The 21,333-nt window shown below is 47.7% G+C and overlaps 1 long non-coding RNA gene across 1 annotated transcript; it reads right to left on the bottom strand.

Moving 5' to 3' along the window:
* Positions 1-6,307: 6,307 nt before the first annotated feature.
* Positions 6,308-10,828, bottom strand: LOC146895163 (uncharacterized). Its single transcript, XR_015000740.2, has 2 exons — positions 10,635-10,828; positions 6,308-7,182 (listed from the first exon to the last, which is right to left on the bottom strand). It is a non-coding gene; the product is annotated as an uncharacterized LOC146895163 (long non-coding RNA).
* Positions 10,829-21,333: the final 10,505 nt, after the last annotated feature.

Genomic DNA, 21,333 nt, shown 5'->3' with positions numbered 1-21,333 from the left:
AGAAGCAGGTTCAGGGGAGGCAGGGTGCTCATGGCGACAGGACTGATGGGGCCGTTGAGTACCACGAAGGAAGCTGGAATTCTTTACTCTGAGTCTTGTATAGTGAGGAAGCCCAGGCTGTGTGAAGAAAGAGACAGATAGAATAGGGCAGGGAACTACGAAGGCAAGAGCAGGTACTGCTGGGGGAGTCTAGGAATCAGGCCCCATGATCAAAACCACTTGGGAAATTCTGACTTGAAAAGACTAACCATGACAGCTGGATTTACAAGTTCAAGGCCAGCCTGGTCTACAGAGCTAGCTCCAGGACAGCCAGAGATACACAGAGAAGCCCTGTCTTGAAAAGTCAAATAAGAAAGTAAAAGAATAATTTTTTTTTAAAGAAGGCTAACAGAGATGGGTTACTCTCCTGAACAGTTGCTTAGAGCCTTGGTGTGGCAAACTGCCCTGGGTCCTAAGGATTTATGAGCATATTTCTGACATGGTTTATTAACCTGACCACATATTTGTCATAAAGGGGAAAGCAGGTGGGCAAATGGCTTAGAGTAGAGAAGGGAAGTCTTAGTGGCTGTGGAGCCCCAGTGTTCTCCTGGGGGCAGCTAGAAAGCGGAAAGGTCCCTGTGGTGGTTTGAAAGAAAATGGCCCCAAAGGGAGTGACACTATTACGAGGTGTGACCTTGCTAGAGTAGGTGTGGTCTTGTCGGAGGAAGTGTGTCACTGCGGAGGTGGGCTTTGAAGTCTCCTATGCTCAAGATACCACCCAGTGTCTCAGACCATTTCCTGTTGACTGAAAGCTGTAGGACTCCCAGCTCCTCCTCTAGCACCATGTATGTCTGACGCCACCATGTCCCGCCATGATGAGCATGGCCTGAACCTCTGAACTGTAAGCAAGTCACCGGATTAAATGTTTTCCTTTATCAGAGTTGCTGTGGCCCTGGTGTCTCTTCACGGCAATGGGAATCCTAACTAAGACAATCTTAAACAAGATAGTGACAGGACTGAGTCGGTAAGGTTGTCTGCCATGAGGGCACAGGTTGGACCCAAGGGCATAAGGATGAAGGATGATGTTTCTGCCTCCCGAGTACGGGGCCTAAAGGTGTATATCACCACGCCCAGCTCAGTTGTAGTGGTGGTGTTGTGTATGTGTGTACTTTTTTTGTTTCTGTGATACAGCATCTCATATAACCCAAGCTGTCTTGGAACTCAGTAACCACAGATAAGTTTCAGCCCCTGACCCTCCTGCCTCTACCTCTTGAGTGCTGAGATTACAGATGTACACCGCCACATCCAGCTGTGTTTTCTAATTCACTTAAATACTCTCCGTTTTCTCGTTGAATTGAAGACACAGGTCCAAGAGGTTGCTGGCGTGGCCAGAACCACACAGCCAACCTTCTTCTTGGGCAGGCCTCCAAGCCCTTCCCCCAGGAGCCATCATCAGCCTCCTGCTCCCTGCCCTCTAATGCCTTGTTAAGTATTTTCTCCTCTCGGTGGTCATTTTGCTGTCCAATCAATAAACCACTCACAGAAATAAAAGATTTCCAGATTTATACACTGCTGACTCCCTGCCTGGAAACCCTACCCTGCCCTCCTTCAAGCCCTCCTGGCTTCTCATCACCCTGGGAAAATCGAAGCCTTGTTAACCTCAGCCCTTGAATTAGCTCAGTTTATTTTGGTCTCACTAGCTACCGTAAGCCAAAAATAGGTGGTGGGGAGTGGAGTGCTAGCTATGGATTTGTTGGGGGCACAACAGGTAGATAGAAGGTAGGGGAGTTGGATGAAGAGTCAGTATGATGGGCCAGTCAAACATGGCTCTAGAAGGCGCCACTCCACTCAGCCTCCAGAAGCACTGGCCAGTCCCAAGCTGGGTCAAGAGGATCTTTCACCCCTGCCCGCATGAGGTCAGATAGGTCCTAAAGAGCATGTTGCCACCGGGTATGAGTAGGGTGGGAGGGGCTCAGACATGGCGACCCTCAGTAAAAGCAGAACATCCCCCAAAGGTGGAGAGGCCAAGGCCTTCCAGGCAGGGTTCCCCACCCCACACCCTGGGGTCCCACAACCCCAGCATAGCTCTCAAGAAGTGGTCAACAGTTACTCCTTGACACACGAAGCCTCTCCTCAGTGCAGGGCTCTTCAGAGACACTTGGTCCCCAGAGTGTTTTGTTGTATAGCTATTTTCTCCAAAGCCTCTCTCGGAGATAGAGAGCGCCATAACTCAGGAAACTCAGGCCAATGAGATGTCTTAGTGGGTGAGATCACATAAACCTAATGACCTGGAGCCCACAGTGAAAAGAGAGAACTGACTCCCATAACCAACTCCCCACCCCCACACACCATAACAATTTTTTTAAAAAACTCAGGACACCACCAGATGCTCAAGGCTGTAAAAGCATTAGCCCACCACTGAGTGGCAGGAGGAGACTGTCTTTGGTGGAGCTGTGGACACTAGAGATCCATCAGCCTCTGTGAGTTGTCTCCCATGCTGGGGTAGGTTTCAGTTGGCCATGCTCCTCACTCCTGCTCCAGCACGAAGCACCAGGGAACTCAGAGGTTCCCCAAGCTGGACTTGAGTGGAAGGGTTTCTTTGTTAGCAGTGTCCTTTCTGGGTTGAAGAGACCTCTGTTTGTGTCTCTCCCAGGACAAGCCACACACCAATGTGGTACCCCATTGCTGCCCTGCCCTCTCTCCCACATCAGCGAAGTCCTGCTCTTTAGGATGGCTAAAGAAATGAAATGTTGGGCTAGAAAGATAGCTCAGAGGTTAAGAGCACTGTCTGCTCTTCCAGAGGTCCTGAGTTCAATTCCCAGTAACCACATCGTGGCTCACAACCATCTGTAATGAGATTTGGCACCCTCTTCTGACCCACGGGCATACATGCATACAGAACACTGTATACATAATAAATAAATAAATCTTTTTTTTTTTTTTTAAAAAAAAGAACAAATGAAATGTCCTGCTCTAACTTGCATCTGGGGTGACTACATAACCAAGAACTGACTGCATCAGCAGCGTACAAAGACAACCTTCCATCAGCCTTTCCTGGCATCAGGAATGTGGGCATGGCCCTCCAGAGTCACCGGTAGAGAGCCGACATCGGTACTCTAAGGGTGCCATATCAGTTTTGAGCTACTTTCAGGAGGCAATAAAGCCTTCTGTCTCTTCGGGTTTTCCTGCAGCCTAGTATAACCCACACTAATAATTATGCCTAACTTGATGACTGACACTTTGTAAGTTCTCAATAAGTTATGGTTGAATTATTGAATCAATTACAAAAAGAGAAACCCTCAATCCAGCATTTAACACATCAACTGTCTACATATTCCCTCTCTGCTCTCCTTGACATGCAGATGATATTTTTAATAGAGGTGTAGTTAGAACAAAAATAGAAATTTTGTATCCAGCATCTTTTCTGTAACAGTAATAATATAACAAACACTTTCCGTGTTAAGTCATATTATCATTGTTCTAAGTAGGTGTGTAATTTTCCAGCAAAGAAAACAACCATAATTTATATAACCACTCCTTTACGGTTTGATATATACATTTCGGCAAGTTTCATAATTATAGGGAAATATACCAGGAATTAAAGAGGTGGTAGCCTCCTCTTTTTGACAGTTCACTTGGGAATAAGATTGCTGCATTTTTCTAATATCTTAAAAGATCTATTAGCTTTATCACTTCCGGTTAAATTATGAGAAATATGTGTGAGAAAAATGAGTAAAGTAATCGCAGAAGCTACTCACCATCGACTGTGTAACAGGCTGTGCTGGGCACTTTTCATGTAGCTGTACATACACAAAACACACACTCATGCATGCACTTGAGTGCGCGCACACACACACCAAGCATAAGGAGCGGGGGGGTTAAAACAGCAAAGCTTAGCATCAAATTGGACTTAAATCTCAGTAAAAATACTTCCTGTCTATAAGATCATGCATACATTTCTTAGCCCCTCTGAGCCTTCCTTTTCTGGTCTATAAAATAGGTCCTTATGTTTTCCTCACTGGGTTGCTGTTAGGGTTAAGTCAGGTAACATAGCAGCTCCATCAGGCGTGGTGTTAATTGTCTCACTTCTCACTGGGGCATTGTGCAGACGCAGCACCTGGGGCCACCTGCCAGCTCCAACACGGAAGAACCGAGCAACACATCTCCTGCGGTCAGGCTGACCTCAGGTCGCCGTGGGCCTGAAGGGATTCTTCAGTTCTGTTTTGCTTTGTTTTTGTTTGGAGAGAACATCTTACGCTACCTTGAACTCTCAACCTCCACTCTCAGTGCGGGGATCACAGAAGTGTGCCACCCTGCTTGGATGGGACACTCTTTCGAGTACTCCTCACCAGGCTAAAGCCCGGCTTCCATGGTGATGCCTCCTCTGCCACCCCTAAGCTAGTGCTTCTGTCCTCCCCACAGTCACCATTGTGTCCTAGAGGCCCTAGAAGTTCAGGTGAGAGTGGGCACCACTGCACACGGTGCTATCAACACCTCATGCATCCTAAGGCACTGCTAGGGAATGGCGGTGCACACTTTTAACCCCAGAACTAGGGGGGCAGAGCTGGGTGGATCTCCAAAAGCTCAAGGGCAACTTGATTTATGTAGTGAGTTTCAGGTCAACCAGCGTTACACAGTGAAACCTTGTCTCAAAATAAATAAGCAATATGCCTTTTGTAACATGAGGGCCTGTTTGTTGGGGTTTATGTCCTGCCCAATTCCCACAGCTGGTAAGCCCCAAAAAAATCACACAGAGAGTCTACATTAATTATAAACTGATTGGCCCATTAGCTTAGGCTTGGTATTAGCTCTCATAACTTACATTAACCCATTATTCTTATCTATGTTAGCCACGTGGCTCAGTATCTTTTTCAGCAGGGCAGATCACATCCTGCTTCTTCGGTGATCTGGGAAGGATTGGGGGAAGAGCTTCCTCCTTCACAGAATTCTCCTGTTCTCATTGCCCTGCCTCTACTTCCTATCTGGTTGACCCACCTATACTTCCTTCCTGGCCAATCAGCGCTTATTTAAAACATGATTGACAGAATACAGACAATTCTCCTGCACCATTGCCTTTAATCCCAGACTCGGGAGGCAAAGGCAGGTGGATCTCTGTGAGTTCAAGACCAGCCTGGTCTACTAGAGCTAGTTCCAGGACAGACTCCAAAACTACAGAGAAACCCTGTTTCAAAATAAATAAATAAATAATATAAACACTGCTAGGACACAAGTACAGGCACATGATACATATATATTATATACACACACATACACACACTTCTACCCCCCCCAAATACACAATGTAATACACACACACTATATTGACATATATACATGCCATATACCACACACCATGTGATGCCCATCACATGATGCACGTATACCACATATCACACACATGATAACATACTATGCATACATACCATATGTCATACACACATTACATACATATCAGACACACACAACATACCATACACACACACCATATACACACCCCACACACATACACTATATACATCCACACATGGTATGTACCATATACATAACACACCATTCACACACCCCCATACACACTCACACACACCACACTTTAAGTGACTAAGTCAGGCCTATACAAGTAGTCATTAGGTTGCAGGGCGGTCATGCAGCCTCGCCCACAGTTGCTTAGGCAGTGGTGCCTAGGGGAAGAAAAGCCATGCTGGACTAATCCTAGGTGACCGCCTCTACCCTAGAGTGCCCACGAAACGCTGGCCCTGAGCTCATAAGGGCCTCCTGGCCTTCAGGCCCGAGCCACAAAGGCAGGGCCAGGAGCCAAGAGAAAGCTGTTGAGCAGTGTTCTCTGGCGGCCCTGAAATAGCTGGGCTCTGCTCCCAGCCCCTGCACCGCACTGACGGGCAGGTCCAGGAATAGCTCTTCCTACCAAAAGCTGACCTACTTAGCAGGTCTGTCTTGTCATGTGAGTTTGGCTGGGCAGTAGGTTCGCTTGCCTCCCTCTACCTAGAAGAGGACCAGTCCAGCATTCCCCCCCACCACATGGTTTATGATTCCTGTGCTGTTCCAGGAACACAGGAACAGATAAGAATACACCGTAGCTTCAAAGCATGTCCACAGACATCACTGTGCATCATTGTCAGAGCAGGCCCAAGAGAAGGCACTTATTGCTCCATTACCCGGTTGATATCATGGTGACACAGAGAGGGTAAGCAATGTGAGGAAAGGTGCACAGCAGATAAGAAGGCAGACCCAGCACTGGAGTCAAGCTCTGTTGACAGCAACTGTTCTTTTGTTTCCCGGCTGCCCCAACCTGAATAACCACACAGAAACTCTATTAATTACAACACTGTTTGGCCAATAGCTTAGGCATACTTCTAGCTAACTCTTACATCTTAAATCAACCCATCTCTATTTTTCTGTGTATCGCCACGAGGCTGTGGCCTACAGGTAAGGTTCTGGCTGGCGGCTGGCATCTTTCTCCTTCAACAGCTACATGGCGTCTCCCTGACTCTGCCTACTCTCTCTATCTCTGTTCAGATTTCCCACTTGACTGTATTCTGCCGAGCCATTGACCGAAACAGCTTTATTCATTATCCAATAAAAACATATTCAGAAGGACATCCCACACCAAAATTCTAATACAGAGATCAGTGACTTTGCTGTGCCTTGAGTTTCCTGAGGGCAAAGACTCCTTTCTGAGGTGCTGAGTTTCCTCAGTCTCCCTACCTGCCTGCTGTCTGTGGTCAAGAAGTCCAGCGACCAAGCTTGTAGCAATCAAAGCCTTGGTTACCCACTAGCCTGGGAGCTGGGGCTTGATTGGCAGCAAGAATCACCTGGTGACCTCTAACCTGCTGTGCCACCTGTCTCAGAATCACACTGGCATCCTCGGGGCATCAGTAGGCAGACGAGAGACGGTCTCACTTTATCTGTAGCTGATGAAGTGCTACTGTTGCTTGTTATTACCGCTGACACCCCAAATTTAACCCGAAAGGAGAAGGTTTTCAACTGGCTGGGGCCAGCAAGGGATCACTGTAGCCAAGGCCTCTGCAGCACTTCTGACTCCATGACATCACGTGTCCATGGAAACAGGGAAATCTCCAGCACACAGCCCTGGGAGGAGCACTGGTCCCTGGATGGACTTGACGACCGCTGACTCGCTGACGTGAGTGTCGCAGCAACGTCCTCCTGGATTCTCACAGCAGGAAACCACTGCAAGAGAAGGAAATGTCCACGCTTGTATGTCCTTGTCCCAGATGGGCTCCCATGGGTGTATCCATCTACACAGGCACATCACAGGCAGGAACACAAAGGGCAGAATGCCTGCCAGTGATGGTGCCCTGGGAGCAGAGTGTCGCATAGAAGAGAAAACAGGCAAGGAGATTAGGGTTAGATTGGCAGCCAAGGACCAGAATCTCATGGCCTAAAAAAGTGACTACAGGTCACTGAGACTTTGCTGGCAAGCTGAGATGTGGCTCAGTTGGTAGAGTATATGCATGAAGCCCTGGGTTCAGTCCCCAGCAATGAATAACCTGGGTGTGATGGTTCACACCTCTAACCCAGCACCTGGGAGACAGAGGCAGGGACATTAGAAATAAAGGACTAAAGAGTGAGTTCAAGGCCAGCCTGGGTTACAGCCTGGGTTTTTGTTTTTTTTTTTTTTTTCTTTCTTGAAACAGGGTTTCTCAGTAGCTACGGAGCCAGTCCTGGAACTCATTCTGTAGATCAGGCTGGCCTCAAACTCACAGAGATCCACCTGCCTCTGCCTCCTGAATGATGGGATTAAAGGTGTGCACCACCACCACCCGGCAAAACAGATATTTTTTAAAAAATGGAGCAAACCAAACCTTCAGATATGAACATACAACCTGCAGTAGCTGAAGAAAACAGAAAACTAAAAGGATACCATACGTGGGAGGGAAGAACAACAGAGAGGGAGAAAGCAGGAGAAATGGGAAAGGCGGGCCTTACCTAGGGAGAGGGGAGGGAATCAACACAGAAGGAAAAGGAAGTAGGGTAAGTCATAGGAAGGATGCTGAAAATTATAAAAATAATACCATTAGCTATCCACCTAAGATTACATACAAGTATATATATATATATATATATATATATATATATATATATATATATATATATACTTGTATATATATGTATGTACCCCTTGTATATATATGTATACAGACTATGCAACAAAACCCCCAACACCAAGCCTGAGTTTTTGGTTGATGTTTTTCCAAGAGAATCCTAATCATTGCAAGTTATTGCTGCTGCTCTTGGTTGCCTCCCAAAGGTAGAAGGTAATTCCCTATTGCTGAAGACACCATGCACTCTGGACACAGGATCCAGGGAACCTGGGCTGGATCTGTCTTGAAAGCCTCCTCCCTGAGGACTAGCTTTCAGGGTACCAGAAGGCCCCATGCAGTCTTCCAAGGGAGTAAAACAAGCAATAGTTTTACCAGCTACAAAGCCCATGAATCGTAATAGTGACCAGCACGGCACAATAACCCTAAGGGTGCAATAGTGGCTCACACACCTTGATGATAACCAACAGATCTCTAATTAGACTTAAGCCTGCTAAGCAAAGGGAAGTCATGACCGGTAATGATAACAAATCTAACTTAAGTACGCAGGTTTAGGGAAAACGTTGATCTTGCAGGAGCACCTATAACTGCCACTTTACCAAGTCAGCATAATTCCTAACTTCGTTCTAAATATTTGTCCTTATACCCACAGAAAAGTGTAGGTCTCACCCCTCGTCAAAGACAGACAGAGACCATCACAGAAAACCACAGCAGATCAAGCTGCAGAGAACAAGTGACGGCGTAGCTCCCAGCCCCAGCGGCTACGTCTACAGCACAGCTCTCTCACCTAAGCCTCATGGTGGAAACAAGATCCAAAGGATAGCAAGGGCCAAAGAATCAGGAAATTGGCTGTGAGGTTGCATCTGCTATAATCGTCAGAGAAGGTATATCCATGAAGTCTCATCAACACGGCTGCCTAAACAAGACAAACAGGATGCCACTTGACATGCTAACAAGGAAGGGGGAAATCTTATGAGGCCCCAAAAGTAGACAAGAAACTACAGACATTAAACAAATACTAAGAGTGGGGGATAGAGTCTTCCCTAGGGAAAAGTTCCCCCAATTGGCCATCCAATACCAAATGATCAGCCCTAAAATTACATACACACAAGTAACATTCTACAGACTAAGAAGGCTGTATTTATTTATATATTTAGGATGTGTGTGTATGTGTATTTGTGTACATATATCTGTATCAATAATTAAAGAAAAGGGGCTATTAATTTTAGATAGAACAAGATGGTACATGGGGCTGCGTGGTGGCACACACCTTTAATCCCAGCACTCTGGAGACAAAAGCAAGTGAATCTCTGGATTCAAGGCCAGTCTGGACTACATAGTGAGTTCCAGGACAGCCAGAACTCCACAGGAAAACCCTGTCTCAAAAAAGCAAGAAGAAGGAGAAGGAGGAGGAGGAGGAAGAGGAGGAGGGGAGGAGGAAGAGGAGAAGAAGGAGGAGGAGAAGAGGAAGAGGAAGAAGAGGAAGAGAAAGAAGGAGGAGGAGGAGGAGAAGGAGGAAGAAGAAGAAGAAGAAGAAGAAGAAGAAGAAGAAGAAGAAGAAGAAGAAGAAGAAGAAGAAGAAGAAGAAGAAGGAAGAAGAAGAAGAAGAAGGAAGAAGAAGAAGAAGAAAAGAAGAAGGTACATGGGTGGGAAAGAAAAGGAAGGAGGAAAATGATGTAATTCTTTTTTTAAAAAGTTTTTGATTTTAATGGAGCTAGGCTCCAGGGTCAGATCATACACTTTCTATCAGATCCCATCCCGCTACTCTTTAGACATGAAGTCACAGATGAGCAGTTAACCACCCCTTGCAGTGTCCCCCCTCTTTACCCTGTACACACACTCCTGTTCAGTCCCTGACCCCTGACCTGGGATTTTGTTCCTGGCACTCTGCACACTCTGACCCTGCATTACTTAGTCTTCATGTTGGAGTCCATGGTCTGTGAACCCCTTGAGGGACGGGACTGGGCCTGCTTCACGGAAGCAGTTCTGTAAGCAGGGGTAAAGCAGTGTGGGTTATAGAGAATCAAGACCAGCAGGAGGGGGCACATGAGAGATGGATTATGCCCAAATTAGGGAGTGCTTCAAATCCAAGCTAAGGAGCTGAGTGACTTATACATAAAGATCTCCTGAGGGCCAGCGAGGTGCTTTAAAGAGGAAAGGACTTTCTGCGAAGCCTGATGACCCGAGTTCGTCCCCAGAACTGACATAGAAGTAGAAGGAAAGAACTGACTACATATGGTTGTCTCTGATCTCCACACGCAGGCACGCGTGCACCGCCCTAAGACAAAACGAAACAAAACCTCTGAAAACAGGCATGGTGCTTTGTGCCTGTAAGTCCCAGCTTTTCAGAAGGCTGGGGAGGGAAGGATGGCTGGAGTCTAGGAGTTCAAGGCCAGCCTAGTACAGTACAGTACAGTGAGAAAGAGGGAACATGTGGGGATTGGGAGGTGGATAACAGACCAGAGTAGCTTTCAAGATCTACGTAGGACTTGGTTTGTTCCCTGAGATTGCCCTGTCTCTCTGAATCTAGCTCCTGGCTGGGCACAGGGCTGTGGACAAGAATATACAGTGATTCCTCACCGCGTGAACTTCGGTCCTGATACAGCTTGGCGGAGCAGCAGGCTCTCAAAATGTGGGGAGGATTTTAATGCTGGACAGCTTGGGGCTCCACTGCCTACGAGCAGGTACAGAAGGGTGCCAGGCTTGAGAAATGACAGGCAGGAGAGAAGAGAACACAGAAGGGCATAGATGCCACTCTTGGGGGTGGGACCTTCTAGTCCTTTGCATCCCTTTTGGATACCTAGGAAAGGCTATGGCCTGGCTGCTGTTTACCTAAACACCTGTCCTGTGGGCACGGACACTAGAGGGAAGAGGTGTGGAGCTCAACAAAGGAGCATTCTCCCAGCCGTGACGGGAATCAATAGCCGCTTGTTTGCCCTGTTTCCTGGGGAGCAGCCAGGCATGCCGGGGTGGGGACCTGGGCAGCAGGTGGGAACACAGAGTCCTGGGTTAGGCGAGCCTGAAGCATTGTTTTGACTCCAGGAGAGCCACACCTGCGGCCCTGAGCTGGCAAGCTGGTGGCTTCAGGCTGCTTGAGAAGAACTGGCCATGTTCCTCCCTACTCTGCTTCAGGGCCTTCCTGAGAGCCCGTAGGTGATTGAAGAACATTGTTTCCAGATTCGACCAGAGCTGAAGGCATAGAATGACAGACACATTGTCACTCCAATATCTTATTTTTAAAAGGCATGTGTTCAGGAGAGGGGGCTCAGCGGATAAGAGTTGGTACACCTCTTCCAGAGGACCAGAGCACAGGTCCCAGCAACCACTACAAGTGAATGACTCACAGCTTCCTGTAACTCCGTGAGATCCAGACACCCCCTTCTGACCCCTGTAGACACTGGACACACACGCACGCACATGCACACACACACACACACACACACAGAGACAGACAGACAGACAGACAGACAGGCAGGCAGAAAAGTAAAATAAATATTTAAATAAAAAAATAATAAAAGGTACATTTTGGAAAGGAACCCCCAGAGAGCAGGGGGAGGTGAGTCGTGACTCCTCTGGGACTTGAGGGTGAGGATTGGTCAGCAGTGGCTTAATGGGTGACTATAGGGTCTAACTCACCACCAAGCATGACTGTGAGAACAAAGCCCTGGAAGAGCCAGATGAACAATGCCCCAGGCTAAGTCCCAGTGAATGCTTGTTTTCTCTGCATACTTGGGGTATAAGAAAGACGTTCTCCACCACCTGCTATGCAGAATGGGTGCCCTGCCACAGGGGTAAGGCTGCCATGTGTCAAGACAGGACCATGTGCTTATGGCCCACAGGGAAAGGCCAGAGGCCAAAGGGTTCTCACGTTCGTCTCCCCAGTGAGCCAGACATCTCAGTCCGGTGACCTTTCCCGGCTTCCCTGCACTATCCTGAGCTTTGGCTTGAGACTTCAGAAGGCTGTAGGAACACAGCAACGCTCACCTCTGCCACAGCTCCCTGTGCTGAGGGCATGGGCCTGCGCACACTGGGTCCCAAAGCACCCACTTTATGGATTAGGAAACTGAGGCTCAGAGACACAGGTGGGCTTGGTGACACCACCTAGCTAGAGAATGGCTGAGCCCCAACTCACACGTGGATCTGCAGACTGCATAGTCAAGGAGCAGTATAAAATGTGTGCCTTCTCTCCGACATCGCCCCCATCCCAGCTGCTGCTAGTTCTTCTGAGGGTGGAGAGAGGATGGCTCACCTCTCGGACAGCTTGGTTTAGCTATTTTTCCCGAGTTCGAGCCAACATTGGTCCCTTGCACGTAGATGTGGCTGGGTGTGTGACAGTACAAACGAGGGAGGAGAAAGGGCTGCAGCCTAGTCCGCAGGTCCACAGAGCACAGGGAGAGGGACTGAAAACGGCTTTGTCTGACCCTCTGCTTCTGCAGACTGGACCTTCTTAGGTGGCATTCTGTCCTACATGTCCAGATGGAGGGGTCTATGGTGAGGCCAGACTCCCCATACTGATGGATCCCACTGAATCCATATCACCCACTCCAGCAGGTCTGGCAATGGATGTCTGGCCCAGCCGCCCTCCTTGCCAACAATGCCCTATCTACTCTCCAAACTTCTAAGTCAGCAGTTCTCAACCAGTGGGTCGTGACCCCTTTGGGGGGGGGATCACACATCAGATATCCTGCCTATCAGATATTTACATTATGACTTCTAACAGTAGCAAGATTACAGTAACGAAGTGTCAATGGTTGGGGGTCACCACACCGTGAGGAGCTGTATTAAAGGGTCACAGCGTTAGGAAGGTTTAAGGGTACTGCCCTAGGCTGTCTGCACAGCCTCCTTCTCTGCAAGTGCACTGTGAACACAGCCCTTCCACGCCAGTGCCCTCAGTCTTATGTTCACATCCACACTCTTGCTCCTGGGGATGAACCGTTTGAGCACCAGCAATGTGCAGCCCCAGAATAGCTCGTCCAACCCCACCCCACCTCCTCAGAAATTCATTCAGAAAACAATCCTTGCTCCAGAGTCTTCTTGTTCCTCTCTTTCAGGGCTATAGTCACGGTCACAACAGTTGCTGCCAGTTCTTTAAACTGGACAGAGACCCCTCTGGTACCCAACTGCATTTAGCCCACAGTCCTGTTTATCCTGCCCTCACTGCCGGACAGTGGGGTCTGCTCTGGCCATCTCTAGTTCCTTCCTCTCCACGCCTCTCCCAACAGGGTTCTGCCCTCATCTGGTCCTCATCTTCTCCATGGGACCAGGGGCGCTCATTGGTCCTCCCCAGTGCTCACTGTCCTCCTGGGTCCACTTCCTTCCCTGTGCCCCTTGTTTCTCTCACGCCTCTCACATTCTGGGGATGTGACCATCGGCTACTTGGAGTCTGTGCATAGCAGTGCCCACAGACGTGGAGGACTTTTCATGTTCTGTAGAAGGGTCAGTGAGGCCCATCAGATCAGGATCCAACTGTGCACCAAACATCATGCTGGGGACTGAGCCATATGGCATTACATGTGACAGATAGAGTCATGTGTTAGTCTCCTCTGCCCAGGCAATGGCCTCTGGTGCCCACGACACCTACCCCTGCAAGAACAGGGATTGGCCCCTGGTCCAGAATGTGAATGGGAGCAATGGAGAATGGAAAAGCGAACATGACAGAACTTCGTGGGGAATGAAGAGTTCCTGTCACACACTTCTCAACGATGCTTGACCAGACCAGACCAGCTGTGGGAAAGGGAGGACCCAGGAAGAGCCACCAGATATCTCTGGTCCTGTGGGCAGTAACACAGTAGAGGGACACTGTTCTGGGCACTGACCCCAGGTTCTTCTCTGCCACAGTCACTTGGGGAGGCTTGGGGCCAATCACTCAGCCTTTGGAGACCTCCTCCGTCTCCCACCTGGACAGGCTTCAGAAAGGGTTGGGACGAAGGGCTTTGTGAAGCGACATCAAGGATCCCATCTTTGGACAAAAATAGCAGTTGTTTCTGACACTTAATGGAGTCCCCTCCAGAGAAGGGAGGCTTCGGTGCTGGACCAAGGGTCTTGCTTGTCCCTCTGCACCACCTGTCTCTTCTAGAACTTAGTGTTCTCTAAGTTCCATGAGCAGAGCACCTGAACCCCAGTTACCCTGCTTGTTTGGAGAGGCAGATTTCTAGTCCTAGACACAAGACACAATCTAACAACCCAGTAGGGAAACCTGTCATGGGAAGACTACTGAAGTCTGGGGTTCCTGACTGTAAAGCCATTCCCACCAGTCAGAGACAAGGGTGGGAGACCTGAGGCTGAGGGGTGGGGGTGGGGTTTAAGTTCACACTCAGGTGTAAGTGACTGCTAAGTGGTCCTTTACCAAGTCAGATCCTGTTAGGGAAAGTGTGTTGCGGGGGGGGCAGATAGAAAAGAGAGAAGACTAGGAAAAATTACTCACGAGATGGGTATGGCAGTGTACAGCCATAATCAGCACTAGAAAGGCTAAGGCGGAGGCTTGTGAGTTTAAGGGCTGCATAGAAAACCCTGCCTCAAAATACACACACATATACTTACATAACACATACAAACACGCATGCATACATGCAAACTCTGCAGGAAAAAAGGGGGAAAGGCAGTTATATCCAAGCTGACTAGTTTTCAGCCTTGCTAGGTCTAAGAGCTGCCCCTCTCCACACTGCTTGTCAAACTGATTTCACCTGAGACTCAAGAACTGAGTGGAAAGAGATTACTATCCCCATTCCACAAGTGAAGAAACCGAGGCTGAGAGGCAGCCAGATGGCCTGCCGAGAGACATTCCTTTCTTAGTCATTTGCTGACATCTAATCAGCTACCAGTTCAGGGAGGCCTGACCCAAGGTGGACCCCAAGTCACCACACCAGAACCAAGAGCAGATTCCTCAGAAACACCCTTCATGCACTCTATCCAGGGTCCCATCTGCCCCTGCCTTATCCCTTTAGATGCAACCAATTTCCAGGCTTGTCCTTTTGTTCCTTGAAAGGAGCTTGGGATTGTGGGAGGGGTGTAAGAGCATGTGAGGTTGCAGGGGGACGCAGATGTGAAAGGAACCATGAGAAGGTCTCCACTGGCATTGAGAGGAGGAAGGTTGGAGGACAGGAGGAGAAAGCAGCACTTTTGCTCAGCTTTGGTCTGTGGGGTGCAATCGCTGACTTCCACCTGCTCCGAGAGCTTCTGTGAAACGGGCTTCGCTCTCGGGTTCCTTCTGGTCTCCACTGGCTCCAGGGGTCTGGGTTGAAGTGTTAGGTCGTCTGTAGGGTGGGTGCAGGTGGCTGACAGAGTTTGGGGCTCTCCACGTTGGTTGCCATCCTCAGGTGGTGTGCAATAGCCTGGCTTAAGATGGAAACAGAAAGCCCTTGTGTCTGGAAACACAATGAATAATGGACACCCCGTTGTGCGGCATGAGCCATGGTCAGGTGTGACACTGCCTTTCCAAGAGACTGGAGCTTTGTGGTGACAAGGTTATTTTTCCTCTTGGCTCTGTTTGTCCTGGCGCTTGCCTCAGTGATGGAAGCAGCTCTCACTGGGCCCTCCAAGGACAACACCAGCCCTTCCTAGTCCTTCCAACTGTCAAACAACTGCAGCCTGGCACACACAAAGGGGCTTTGTGGGTTCCCCATGGAGAGATGGAGAGACAATTGTATGTGAGGTCCCATTCCAGCAATCGTTGTCCCCTACAGGACATGATGTGGCAGAAAACTACTGTTAACTTCAATGATAGAAAAAAAAACTTTAATTTTTTTTATCATTTTTAAGTGCACGTATGTGTGTGTGCGTGTGTGTGCGTGTGCATGTGTGTGTGTGTGTGTGTGTGTGTGTGTGAGCACGTGCAGGTATCAGTATTCACAAGTGCACATAAATGCAGATGCCCACAGAGGCCAGAGCTGTTGAATCCCCTTGGACCTGGAGCTACCTGATGTGGGTGCTGTGATCCTAACTCGGGCCCTTTGAAAGGACTCTTAACCACGGAGCCATCTCCTCAGACCCTGGGAAAGAACTTGTGGGGAGTTTGAGCAACCCACCTTTATGGGTGGCCACACAATGGGGTGTCCATTATTCATTATGCCTAATCTCCTCTCATTTTAACCATGTACAGTCAGGTACAGTCAAGTCTTCTAAACTCCAAGAGATGGGAACCCACCTGACATTTGTTCCCATAGCTCTCAATGGCATTGACATCACAAATATTTTATCAAACAGTGAGGCAGAGCTGGATGAGGTCTCTGGGCTGATCTGCAGGTCATGCATTGGCCATAGTATCCCAGAAGGCTATGACCCTTCCTTTTGGCAGGCTTTTTAAGGCTGGCCTTGACTTTAACTTCTGGCCCTTTGTCTCCCCTTCGGAAACACTGGAATTGCAGGTGAGCACCACAATGCTGGTTTCAAACGGCGCAGAGGATGGCGTGCACAGTGTGTTCATCAGCGAGCTGTCGCTGTCCAGCTACCGTATCCAGATCTCGGCCCCACCCATGAGCTGCCTGTGTGAGCCTGAAGCGTGCTATTGAATTCTGAGCCTCAGTGTCATTATTGCAGAGTGAGGGCAATACAGGGACACCTACCTCACGGTATTTAGGTGAGGATTAAAATAATTACCACAGGTAAAGCAAGCGTGGTGGTGAAGGCCTGTGATGTTTGGAGGGTGAGGGCTGGAGCATGTCCAGGAGCTGAAAGTCGACCTCAGCTGTAAGTGAGCTGGAGAGGAGCCTGAGCAACATGGGGCCATAGCTAAAACAACAGAAAATAAATGCATAAAATGCCTACTTCTGTGCCCAATACAGTAACCAGCTAATAGACGCTACTATTCTTTTTATTTATTTATTTATTATGTATACAATATTCTGTCTGTGTGTCTGCCTGTAGGCCAAAAGAGGGCATCAGATCTCATTTCAGATGGTTGTGAGCCACCATGTGGTTGCTGGGAACTGAACTCAGGACCTTTGGAAGAGCAGGCAGTGCTCTTAACTACTGAGCCATCTCTCCAGCCCCGATGCTACTATTCTTACAGTGATTTATGTGTTGGGTTTGATGTGTATAGACATTTTGCCTGTTTATACATCTGTGCACCACCTGAGCATCACAAAGCCTATGGAGGTCAGAAGAGGGTGTTAGATCCTCTTGAACTGGAGTCCCTGTGGTTGTAGGTGCTAGGGGTCAAACCGGGGTCCTCTGGAAGAGTAGCCAGTGCTCTTGACTGTTGAGCCGTCTCTCTAGCTCCAGATGTTACTTTATTTATTGTTTGTTTCTTTGTTTGTTTGGAGACAGTCTTACTATGTAACCCTGTCTGACCTGAAACTCACGAAGTTACTCCTGTCTCTGCCTCCAGAATGCTGGAAAAAAAGGCATTTCTTTATGCCTGTTTTTTTTACTATTATTATGTTGTTGTTATTACTATTTATGAATACATGTTACTTTCCAGATAGATACTATTTCAAAACATTACACCATCATTTCAAGTCATCATAACATTTCTGGCTTGTCTAAAGTGAACTAGACTACAAGAAAACTTGTATTCAATAAGGTTTCAAAACCAAATCTTTACCAGGAAGAAAAAAAAACAAAACAAAACAGCTCTTTATGGCTCTTAGAGCTGTTTTGTTTTGTTTTTTTGTTTATGTTTTTGTTTTGTTTTTGGTTTTTTGAGACAGGGTTTCTCTGTGTAGCTCTGTCTGTCCTGATGCTTGCTATGTAGACCAGGCTGGCCTTGAACTCACAGAGATCTGCCTGCCTCTACCTCCCCAGTGCTGGGATCAAAGATGTGTGCCACCACCACCGGGTGAGAGCTGCTTTTTTAAAACTGACCCATCCATACCTGGATCCACCTGTCAGCTGACGACTTAACATGTCGTGTGTGCTCACACAAAGCTTGGATACTCTCTGAAGTAATTTACCACCATGCCCACACACGGCTGCTGTCAGGGTAGACGACCCCCTTTCCCCAAGCTGGGAGGGGTGATGAAGGCCGTTCTTTAGTGCCTAGAAGCACAGTATCCTAAAGCCTATGAGCTCACCTCTGAGAACCACCGCAAATTCTCTTTTTTCTACTAAGCTGAAATTGAGTTTTTGCGCTAAAGATACATCACAGTGGGTAAAGGCAAGCTGCCACAAAACCTGACAACCTAAATTCAGTCCCCAGAACCTTCTTAGGAAAGAACCAATTCCTCCAATGTCTTCTGACCTTCACAAGCATGCCATGGTATACAAACATACACACACATTAATTTTTTGAGCCATTCCATTTTCCCGTAAAATGTCCCTTCTGGGAAAGAGTCTGAATGGCTGGCCTGCTGGGGACCTTGTCATTTATAGCTAGATGGTAATGTAGTCACAAATGACAGATCTGAAGCTTTTTCCTTTTCTTTCTTTCTTTCTTTCTTTCTTTCTTTCTTTCTTTCTTTCTTTCTTTCTTTCTTTCTTTCTTTCTTTGATTGTGGTTACCACAACACAAAGGCCAGTTTCACAATAGCTTGTTGACCTTGCGTGCTTTCTCAAACAATGGATAATGTGTGTTTAAAGCTGAGAAGTGTTCTCTTGTACTTGAAGAATTGCCATAGGCAGGATCCACTGACCAATACTCAAAAAGAGAATGAGATGTTACCAAGAAACAGAATACAGTCTCAAAGTATCTTCTTGGAGACCTTAATTGCCACAGTGGAGTTAATAGTTGCCCCACTTTCATGCCCCTCTCCTGGGAAGCAGCAGTCAATTCTCCTACCCTTGAATGAGGACTGGACTCTGAGGCTCAATTCTCAAGTAAGGAAAAGAAGCATAACTTTACAGTAAAGAAGCCGGCAGCAGACACGACCTTGGAACCACGTGACCGAGGTTAACATCACAGCCACCAGGGATACTGCTATCATGTGTCAACAACACACTCAAGGAGAGGGGCACTTCATCCTTGTGACCTTCTTCCTCTAAACCAGTAACCGCAGTCTGATTCTGAGAAACATTAGATAAGGCCTTGGGGGACATTTTACAAAAAAAATACCTAAGCAGCACTCTTCACAGGGCCAAGTTTGCTGGGCCTGGTGGCTCATAACCTGTAATCCCAGCACTTGGGACGCTAGGCCAGACAGATGGCTGTGAGTTCAAAGCTAATCTGATCTGCATAGTGAGACCCCCTCTTCTCAAGAGATAAACAGAAGTGCCAAAACAAGTCTGAGAAATTATCATAGATAGGAAGACCAAGGGGGCCTGACAGCTGGGTACAATGTGTAGGGAGCCTAGGAGGAATCTTGGAACAGACACCTACACACACACAACCGTGAAGAAATTAGTAAAATCCAGCTGAAGTTCACAGTCAGTTAGTAGTATGTTAAAATGTTTATTTAGCTTTATGTGTATGTGTAAGTGCCCGTACCTAGGTATGTATACCATGTATATGCTTGGCACCCTTGGAGGCCAGAAGGGGGCATCGTTTGCCCTGGCACTGGAGTTACGGGTGCTTGTAAGTTACCATCCATTGGGTCCTAGGAACCAAACCCGGATCCTCTGCAAGAGCAAGAGCAATTTGCCCTGAGTCGTTTCTTCGGCTCCTGGTTATGTGCATGGCTATGTGATACTAAAGGGAAACGGACCAAGGAACTTTGTTCCATCTTTATAATATGTTCTAGGGAACACAGATTGGGCTCCATCTGACTGTGTGTTGAGGATGCCCTTGAATGCTTGCTCCTCCTGCTTCCACTTCCCGAGAGTTGGAATTCTGGGCTTGTGCCACAACTCCTGGGTTATGAACTACTAGGAATCAAACCCAGGGTTTTGCACTGCTAAATCTGTCCTCTGGAAACTGAGCCCTATCCCTAATCCTGTAGCTCTTCTTTATATATAAACGCATTGCAAAGTAAAAGGTTAAGAATAGCAATGCAGAGGCCTGGAGAGATGACTCAACAGTTAAGAGCACTTGTTGCTCCCGTACAGGATCTAGGCTTGGTTTCCAGCGCCCATAGGCATGTGTGTGTCGCAAAGACAGACTTACAGACAAAACACTAATACACATAAAAATAAATAAAATTTTTTATTTAACTTAGTAGATTTGCCCAGGGCTAAATTGTTCTAGAAATTGTATTCAGTGTTGGTTTGCACAGGCTTTAAGTTCACCAAGTACTCAGCTCCTGCTGACACAGCAGGACACTGTGTGGGGTCTTCCTCTTCTTGTAAACTTTGGGTTTTGGGATCAAATCCAGGGCAGAGTGTGCTGCCCTGTACTTCACTCTCAGCCCCTGGTTATAGATTTTTGTAGTTGTCACAGGGAACTCTTACTCATCATTGGGGTACCATTTATTTGAGGTGAAAACATTCAAACCCCTTTTATCTAGTTTATTCCCCTGACATGGAGACAAAGCCCAGGGCCTCATACATCACATGTCTTCTTCTTGGCTTTTGAAACACAAGCATGTTATTATCCACGATAACCCCACTGCAACTGGACACCGCACTCACCCCTCTTATCCAACCATATAGTTTAGGGCCTTATCGCATGTCTCCATGACTCCCTACCCCTTGGTTTTACTTTTCTTTTCATTCACAAAAAGAAAAGAAAAGAAGGAAACAAGATGGGGGGGGAGGGAGAGAGGGAGAGAAGAAGGAAGGAAGGAAAGAAGGAAGGAAGGAAGGAAGGAAGGAAGGAAGGAAGGAAGGAAGGAAGGCAGGCAGGCATAGAGGTAATTAACTAGGTAGTTAAAGGGGTCTTACTGTTCTTTCACAGGGCCTGAGTTGGGTTTCCAACACTTTGGTCTCCAGACCCACAACCACCAGTGACTCCAGTCCTGGGAGGGGAGGGTGGTGGTGGGGGAGTCCAGCACTTTCTTTTGGCCAAAGGCATCAGCACACTCTTGGTGACATATATATACAGACAAACATACACCTAAATAAACAAAATTTAAAAATAAAACTAAGAAAATAAGGAAGGAAATCAAGACATGGTCTCCTGCAGCCAAGGCTGACTCGCTTACGCCTCGGCGGCCTGTCTCTACCTCCCACTTGGGTTTACCTGCATGAGACACTATGACAGCTTTGACCAAAATGTCTCTGCTATTTAATGGTCCTTCACTGGGCTCAGGGGAGCACCTCGGCACCCACTGTCAATTCTCTTTTTTATTTTTTGTTTCTTTTTGTTAAATCTCATTTTGGGGTGCCAGTGTGTGTGTGTGTGCGTGTGTGTGGGTGGGTGTGGGTGTGCGCGCCAGTGTGTGTGTGCTATGAGAGCATGCGTGAAGGACAGAAGTTGGCCTCGGGAGTCCTCCTATTGATCTCTACCTTATTCCCTAAGACAATGTCTCTC

Source organism: Myodes glareolus, chromosome 3 (genome assembly GCF_982192425.1).
Source record: "Myodes glareolus chromosome 3, mMyoGla1.1, whole genome shotgun sequence".
Lineage (NCBI taxonomy): Eukaryota > Metazoa > Chordata > Mammalia > Rodentia > Cricetidae > Myodes > Myodes glareolus.
This window is presented reverse-complemented; position numbering and strand designations above follow the sequence as displayed.